Source organism: Myotis myotis, unplaced genomic scaffold, assembly GCF_014108235.1.
Source record: "Myotis myotis isolate mMyoMyo1 unplaced genomic scaffold, mMyoMyo1.p scaffold_m19_p_11, whole genome shotgun sequence".
In the NCBI taxonomy this organism is placed as follows: Eukaryota; Metazoa; Chordata; class Mammalia; order Chiroptera; family Vespertilionidae; genus Myotis; species Myotis myotis.
In genome coordinates this window covers 7,929,511-7,938,234 of record NW_023416315.1, presented here as the reverse complement: position 1 = coordinate 7,938,234, position 8,724 = coordinate 7,929,511, and the positions used below count along the sequence as shown (strand labels likewise).

The window sequence follows — 8,724 nt, the reverse complement described above, 5'->3', positions numbered from 1 at the left end:
AAATAACATGATCATATCAATAGATGCAGAAAAAGCATTTGATAAAATCCAGTACCCATTTCACTTATATGTGGAATCTAAAAAAAAAAAATAAACAAACAAAATAGAAACAAACTCACTGAAAACAAATTAATGGTTTTCAAATGAAAGATCATTTGTGGAATGGGTAAAAGGGGGAAGGGATTAAGGTGTACAAATTGCCAATTATAAAAACAGTCACAGGAATGTAAAATGCAGAATAGGGAATACAGTTGATATGTATGGTGTCAGGTGGGTACTAGACTTAGAGGGGTAATCACTTTGTAAGTTATATAAATCTCTAATCACTATGTTGTATACCTGAAAATAATATAATATTGTATGTCAACTGTAAATGAAAAAAATTTTAGGTATCTATATATATAAAAACCCAATGACCAGAACAGCAGAACGACCAGAATGACCAGAATGACCAGAATGACCAGAATGACCAGTGGCTATGACACTCACTGCGGCAGCCAACCAGCCTGTTCTGGGCCCCAATCGTGCCCCCTGCCAGCTGGCCCAGCCCCCGATTGGCCCCCAAAACCCTGATTGGGGGCAGGGCCAGCTGGCCAACCGTCCACAGCCCCCCCCCCCCCCCCCCCCCGCTGGCCCGGTTGGGGCAGGCCGGCCAGACCCCACCCATGCACGAATTTATGCACTGGGCTTCTAGTCCTATATAATAAAGAGGTGATATGCAAATTGACCCTCACACCCTCATGTCACAAGATGGCCACCCCCACGTTGTCACAGGATGGCCGCCCCATGTCATCACAAGATGGCCACCCCCACATCATCACAAGATGGCTGCCCCCACGTTGTCACAATATGGTCTGCAGGGGAGGGCAGTTGGGGGCAATCGGGCCAGTAGGGGAGCAGTTAGTTGTTAATCAGGCCAGCAGGGGAGTGGTTAGGGGGTGATCAGGCTGGCAGGAAGAAGTGGTTAGGGGCAATCAGGCAGGCAGGCAGGCGAGTGGTTAGGAGCCAGCAGTCCCGGATTGTGAGAGGGATGTCCAACTGCCGGCCCCCTGGGGATTGGGCCTAAACTGGCAGTCGGACATCCCCCAAGGGGTCCCAGATTGAAGAGGGTGCAGGCTGGACTGAGGGACAAATTTCATGCACCAGGCCTCTAGTTTTAAAATAAAAAAATTAAGGACTTTATTCTACATATTGAAAATATTCCCATTATATATATTATTGTCAACTACCCAGCACATTTTTATAAAATGTTTAAAACTTAAAAAATAAGGAAACAATCTGTAGGCAGAAAAGGTCACATTACTTACAAAAGGAAAATAATTAGGTGGGTGTCAGTCTTCTTGACAGCAAACTGTATGCAAGACAACATTGCAGCAACAGTCTTGAAAAATTCAAAGTGAGAAAGCATAAGCTCAATGACCTTATACCTATTTAAGATTTACTCTAAGTACTAAGGGTATACCAAAAAAGTTTTTATCTGCAAGAATTCGAGAACACTGTACTCATAGTCCTTTCCTAATAAATCTACTAAAAGATGAGTTTCTTCCAACTAAGAGGTGACTGGAGAAACTGGCAAAAGAAAAAAATCTGGTATAGAGAACAAGATATATTTAAGAGAGATGAAAATAAAGATGAACAAAAAGAGTGGGAGAACTTTATGTAAATGTTATATGTTTAGACAAAGTATAAATAATTTATTAGCATAACAGTTTATTGATCAATACTCATGTGCTAGTTCTCTAGCATTATCACAGCTTGCTCATCAAAGACTCCATTAATGTTTCCAGCTTTGGGCATATGAAAAATAACAGTAATAATGAAGAATATAATAATAATAACAGTAGCTATAATGTATTAACCATGGGCAGTGTGCTAAAATGAGCCCCCTTCTACAAAAAAATGAAATGAGAGTTAGAGCTAATAAGATAATTAACCAATCTGATTCTAAAACTTATGCTCGAGATACCTTTAGATCATGTGACCCTTCCATTAACCAATTAGCTGTGCCCATCTGAGCTGTGTAGTCCTATTGAATCTATATGGCAATTTATGCTTAGGGCTCACCTATGGCCACTATTTTGCACCGGTGGCCATGAGCATGGCAGAACCAGGGTTCCAAACCATTCAGCTATCTTCACTTCTTGGGGAGGCTTACATGCTTGCTCAGAGGTTACTGTTACCTCCTTCTCTGAATGTATCAAAGCTCAATGCTCTGCTCCCTCTCAATATGGAACCTGCAACAGCATTCTATAATTTCCAGATTTAGAAAACTTCTACTTCAAATACTTCAACTCTTTGAGTCAACCTTAATTATATAATCTTTAGGTAGTTATAAAATTTTTTTTGCTTAAATATTTTCCTTTTTATGCCCAATCAGGAAGCATTTGTGGGACACCAGATTGCCAGTAATAAAGGTATTTCTTAATGTTGACATGTACAACTGAACTAGGGTTTTGGAGATATACATATATGTATACACACATGCATATACATTTTCTCCCTGTTAGATGGTGTTCACATCTTTCCAGATTTAGAGTATATTAGTAAGGATGTTACACTATTCTGAAATAACTAATAAATTCCTAAATATCAAGGACTTAATAACAAAAGTTTATTTCTTGTCCAGATCAGAGTCTGATATTGCCCTTGTGGCTTTCTACCCAGCTGACTTTCAAGTGGTGATTCAGCAGCTCAGGCTGCTCCCATTTTATAATTCTGTCTTAGAGTCCTTCTCTTCCAGCTGCACAGGCAAAAGAGAGTGAGGCAAATACACATGTACTCTCTTAACTACCTAAGACTGAAAGTAGCATATCACTTCAACTCACATTCTCATTGGCCATGACCCAGTCACATGGTGCAGTATAACTACAAGGAATGTTGGGAAATGAAGTCTTCCTCTGTACTCAAGAAGGAGAGATGGATGGGTGAGCATCTTGCCAATCTCTTCCCTCAAAGTGTAAAACCTCTGCCTTTATATTCTAGATCCAACCCAGCTAATACCACACATCCATTCACTCAAAAAATCCCCTTGTCTCTACCTTCAAAATAACAAAAGTATAATTACTATCATCACCTCTACTTCACAATGGCCCCAGCCTCCATCATCACTTGCCTTGATGATTGCAATAGGTTCCTTACTGATTTTGTTACTTCTACCCTTGACCCATTACAATCTGTTCTCAAAATTAGCTAGAGCAATTATATTAAATACTAGTGGCCCGGTACATGAAATTCGTGCACGGGGAGAGTGGGGGTGTCCCTCAGCCCAGCCTGCACCCTCTCCAATCTGGAACCCCTCGTCGGACATCCTTCTCGCAATCTGAGACTGCTGGCTCCTAACAGCTCACCTGCCTGCCTGCCTGATCACCCCTAACCACTCTGCCTGCCGGCCTTCTCACCCCCAACTGCCCCCCCTTGCCGGCCTGATTGTCCCCAACTGCCTCCCCCCCCTCCCCCCGCCGGCCTGATGACCCCAACTGCCCTCCCCTCCTGGCCTGATCGCCCTTAACCGCCTCTGCCTTGGCCCCGTCACCATGGCTTTGTCCGGAAGGTCTCCCGGTCTAATTAGTATATTACCCTTTTATTAGTATAGATGTGTCTAATCATGTCATGCCTTATTTTACTTAGTGAAATGCTCTTCAGAGTCAACTTATTTACCATGGATTCAAAAGCCCTTTATATTTTGCTCCCCCATTATCTCTCCAACCTCATCACTCATTCTTTTCTTTCTGTTCAAACACTCCAATATGCTTCCACCTTGCACTGGCTGTTCCTTCCTTGTGAAATGCCTTTCCCTTGGGTATCTTCATGACAAAATTTCCCCCTTTCCTTCAAAGATGTTCAACTCACACCCTCTCAATGAGGGTTACCCTGGAACATTCTACCCCCACACTCTTGCACTCCCCATTCCCATTTTTCCACTTTATTTTTTATGGTGCTTATCCTCTTTCAACATTCCACATAACTTACATATTTATTTTATTATCTGGCCCAGCATATTCACTGAAATATAAGCTTCATGAGATGAGGGAATTAAATGTGTCTGGTTGCCGAAACCGGTTTGGCTCAGTGGATAGAGCGTCGGCCTGCGGACTGAAAGGTCCCGGGTTCGATTCCGGTCAAGGGCATGTACCTGGGTTGTGGGCACTTCCCCAGTGGGGGATGTGCAGGAGGCAGCTGATCGATGTTTCTCTCTCATCTATGTTTCTAACTCTCTATCTCTCTCTCTCTTCCTCTCTGTATAAAATCAATAAAATATATTTTTAAAAAAAATGTGTCTGGTTTATAAGTCCCTAGAACAGTGCCTGGCATATAGCAAGTGCTCAATCAATGTTGTCAAATATATAAGTGAATGAATCCTGGCATTCTATGGGCCTAATAATGAGTCCCAGAATCCTTTTCAATATTTCTACTAGCAGATGTAGGACAGGTAAATACATATTCCCTGATATCCAAGAATTTACAAGTTAGATGTGTTAATTAGACCTTTGCTATGACTTTCACTAAAATTCATCAATAATCTATGATTATCATAGTGTTAAACTTATTTTTTAGGTTTCTGTCAATGTTATTAGTTCTGTTTTCAGCTCTGCCAGGATTGTATATTTAAACATTCAAGGCAAAGATTATGGCTTTCAGCATTAGTACATGTGTTGGTGATATCTCCAAATAAACATTTAAGACATTTCTCTTGACTTTTATATCTCTGCTCTATATATAGACCCAAACTAACCAAAAAAGAGGGGTAAGCTCAGGAAATTGGAGCATTCTTCCACCCAACCAAGTTCTGCTGTAAACCAGCCCTGCATAACAGCTCTAGCCACACTGGGCTGCCATAACCTCATAAAGGAGCCTCCCTTTATCTGGAAGAAAGTCTGAGAAAGAGACCAGAGGGTTTCAAGACCATTTGTTTCTCCTTTCCCAAGAGGCTAGGTCACTGGTATCTGGACACAAGCTGAGCATTACAGTCATCATTTTAAATAAAGGGCCCCTTTGATCTGGTTTAAAAATACAAACAAAAGAGCCTTTGCCGAATCTAAATTTGACATGTGTCTTTGTATTCTGTAAATAACCATATTTTAACATAACGTGTCTGATCCACAACTGTAAAGTGTGAAGTGAAGCCGGTTTTTGTTATAAGAACACAATTTGCATTTATGAAACAATATTTTCCAACAGTAGTTCTTGTTGCTGAGATTCTAAGCATGTTCCTTCATCAGTGTAAGTATGAATAATTTCTTTTTTTTTTTTTTACCCATCCCAACAATTCTCAGCAATAAAGGAAAATCTATTTAAAAGATCTCATTTTCCACAAAGAGACAAAAAAAAATTGTTTTCAAAGAAATCAACACCAAAGTTATTTAGACCAGGTCAATCAGCATCTTCAGAACAGCTCGACCATTGAGAGTGGAATGATTAGTTAAAAGGCTTCTGTGGACTCCAGAGGTTAGCAGTGTCTGGACATCATCAGGTATGTGAAGCACTAGGCCCAGAGAAGGAAAAGGCTCTGCAGGGTATAGGAAAACATTTACTTTCAACCCTCTTAGTGAGGAAGTGCAAGCCAGTAAACCTACTTTCTTTTAGCCTATGGATTTCTAAGCCACAGGGCCCAAGAAAGGTTGCAACCTTGAGCCCAAGCTCCCCAGAGCACCAAGGTCATTTCTGAACTTACAGGGTGAAATATATTTAAAGCCCTTCCCCAAAGGGAGTTGCAAAAGTTGGAGGTTGTTTCACTGTCAGGGTCAATTTATATAAGAAAGAGTGCAGGAGATAGGGTCCTTGCCCAGGGGACTTCCGAGGAAAAACAGAATTGACCTATTTTTAAAGGGAATACATTCCAGAACGCAGTCCTTATGACCCACTCCCTACCCATATCCGTCTTCTGCTCTTCCAGTGGAGAAGAGAACTTTCTGCAAATCACTTCCACTAATAAGAATTGTCACCCCCTGTACAAGAAACTACCAGGATCTCTGACACGCTGAACCCATGTCATTAACTCTAACCACTGCATTCCAATGCCAAGAGTTTAATCTCAAATGCAATTATGCAGGAGGCATTGACTAGCAAGGCATTGACTAGCTCCCTTTTTTCTATTTTAATATTAACTTTAAAAGATGTATCTGACTTTTACCCTGGCCAGGTTGCTCAGCTGGTTGGAGTGTCTTCCTGTGCACTAAAAAGGTTGCAGGTGGAACTTCCAGTCAGGGCACATACCTAGGCTGCAGGTTCGGTCCTGAGTTGGGGTGCATATGGAAGCAACTAATCAACGGTTCTCTCTCTCTCTCTCTCTCTCTCTCTCTCTCTCTCTCTCTCTCTCTCTCAATTCAATAAAAAACATATCCTCAGGTGAGGATTTTAAAAAATGTTTCTGACTTCCTAAAGTTATTAATTAAAAATAATCACTGACATAATTTAGATGGGGGGGTGTTGCAATTGTTTTTAGTATCAGAATTTCTGAAAGTCACAGAAATGCCTTCCCCATAAAGTCTATAAAGCATGCACATGAAAGTCCGGGAAACAGGGAAACAAGACTTCCATGTATCACCACTTACAGTCAGCTCACAATTACAGACAGTATTTTAAGTAACACAAGAAATAGCCATGGGTCAGAGAAACAAGCCAGAACGGTATTGGCCTGCTACAAGGTTATTCATGCAGGTGGTTTTACGAAGAATTCAATGTCTCAATTCTATACACCCTTTTGGAATAAAGAGCTCATCTGAATTGCTTCAGTGCGTGCCACCTTCTTCTATATTCTAACCAGATAGCTGGTGATAACATTTCCTAAACAGCAAAGACCTACTTAAATGAGTTATGTGTAAAAAATTTGCCCATCCCTGTTTTTTCAGTGGTCACCAAAATCTGAAGACAGTGAAAGGACTTCCTCTCGCAGAGTAGGTAGTTTACTATGTTTTTCTGGAAATGTTCATGTTTCTGTTAAATCATAGAGACCTAAGATCAGCTTTGTGTTTCTAAGGATTTACTACTATTTGCACAAGAAGAAAAACAGTGATCATCTCTGATCCTTGCCCTCATGGACAGAACTAACACAGCCGTGCTGCTCCTTTCAACATTAGCCAGAATCCAATGTAATAGCAAGTTTTAAATATATGCTTCACTTCATCTTTTTAGTACTAGATGCTCAGTACAAGGGTCAGACTCCTACCAAGGATGCAAAGTAATCTTTCGGGCTGATGGAGGCATCAAGCTCGCCTCTGGAATCCCGCTCCTCTCCTTCCACTCATTACTAAAGGCCCAGGCCAGGGCCCATGGAGCCTCCTTACCTGTTGGGCCACCACCCAGCTGTGTTCTGGGACCTGTCACTTTTGGTTTTCTGGATGCCATTTTCTTCCTTCCTGAGATAAGGAGATGGAGCCAGAACAGATGATCTGTGGGTTCTCCAGACAACTGTGTGCACATGTGATTAATTAGTTCTCAATAAGGACATAGACAAAATTAACTGAACCTATAGTCAATTAAGTCATCTTGGAGCTTCTGTGAATATATTTGTCCAAGTGCTTCTTGTGTAAAAAAGTAAGAATACTCTTATTGACCTTCATATAGAAACTGATCATCTGGAAACATGAAATTCACGAATTTCTAGGTAATCACCTAGAAACTCTGCTTGTTTTTAGAAATGTAGCTCAAATCCTAAATCATCATTAGAAGTGCCTCCATTAGGCTCAAGGATGTATCCCATCGTGAAGTAAAGATATCGCCGTGAGAAATCGTCACTTATCCCATAGAACGAATAAGTTTATCAGTTCATTTTCTAAGAGAAGTTTTGGCGAGAAAAAATAAAGAGTAAGAGGAGACCCTCCTGAGTAAGAGAAAGTGCACAGGGAATGCTTGAAGTGTTCACTGGAGTGACCTGGGACAAACTTGGCCTCTGCACAGTACAGCCTGAGGTTGGTTTGAATCATAGGGAAAATTATAATCTCTATTTGTTACTCTTTTCTAAACTAAATTATCGTCCTGTCATTTTGTCAATAGAGCAGGAACATGAATGTACAGCTTTGGGTTCAAATACAGTTGGGTTGACCCCAGGGTATGGCTTGCATGAGATTCTTAGCAAAATAATTTCTTACCTAATTAGCTGGCACACATGAACTTTAAAAGCTTTCATTAGAGCTTGACCCCTGCCAGTAGGAAATTTGAGAAATTTGGTCCAAACATGGAAAATCTGATTTCACTTGCTAGCGTTGGGACACCTGCAAGGAATAGAAGGAAAGAGAGAAATTTATTTAAGTCAAATGAGAAGTCTGTGTGCCCTGCTTCCATTACATCATTCATTAAGAGGGCTGTGCTGCGGACTTCAAAAGTCACCTTTACTGTGTGATGGAATGGAAGAAGTGATCCGACAGAGAATTAACGGGCGCACATGTGCTTGGCCGTAGCTGTAAGTGTTGATGGACTGCTTACAAGGCATCAAGGTACAAGCAAATGATTGTAGCCACATGGCTAAGCCATAGAATCACTGAGGTGATTAGCAGAGCTGCCGCCTTATATCCAGGACTTTTTGGAATGGGAGAATTCTGAGCTATTCATGAGTAAGGATTATAGGCAGGACATCAAACTACATACTGTAGGCACTAGAGTTCAGATATTTGGCCAAAAATTTTTCCTCTAATTCTGCCAGTTTCTAACTGTATGACCTTGGGCAAGTTAACTTATCCAGTGTTGATTTCATATAATTTTCCTGAAGCTCCACTGAGGCAATGAATA

The 8,724-nt window shown here is 41.0% G+C and overlaps 1 long non-coding RNA gene across 1 annotated transcript; it reads right to left on the bottom strand.

Moving 5' to 3' along the window:
• Positions 1 to 1,305: 1,305 nt before the first annotated feature.
• On the bottom strand, positions 1,306 to 8,204 carry LOC118665845. The gene is made up of 3 exons (XR_004970746.1): positions 8,088 to 8,204; positions 7,284 to 7,407; positions 1,306 to 1,381 (listed from the first exon to the last, which is right to left on the bottom strand). It is a non-coding gene; the product is annotated as an uncharacterized LOC118665845 (long non-coding RNA).
• Between the last annotated feature and the right edge of the window lie 520 nt (positions 8,205 to 8,724).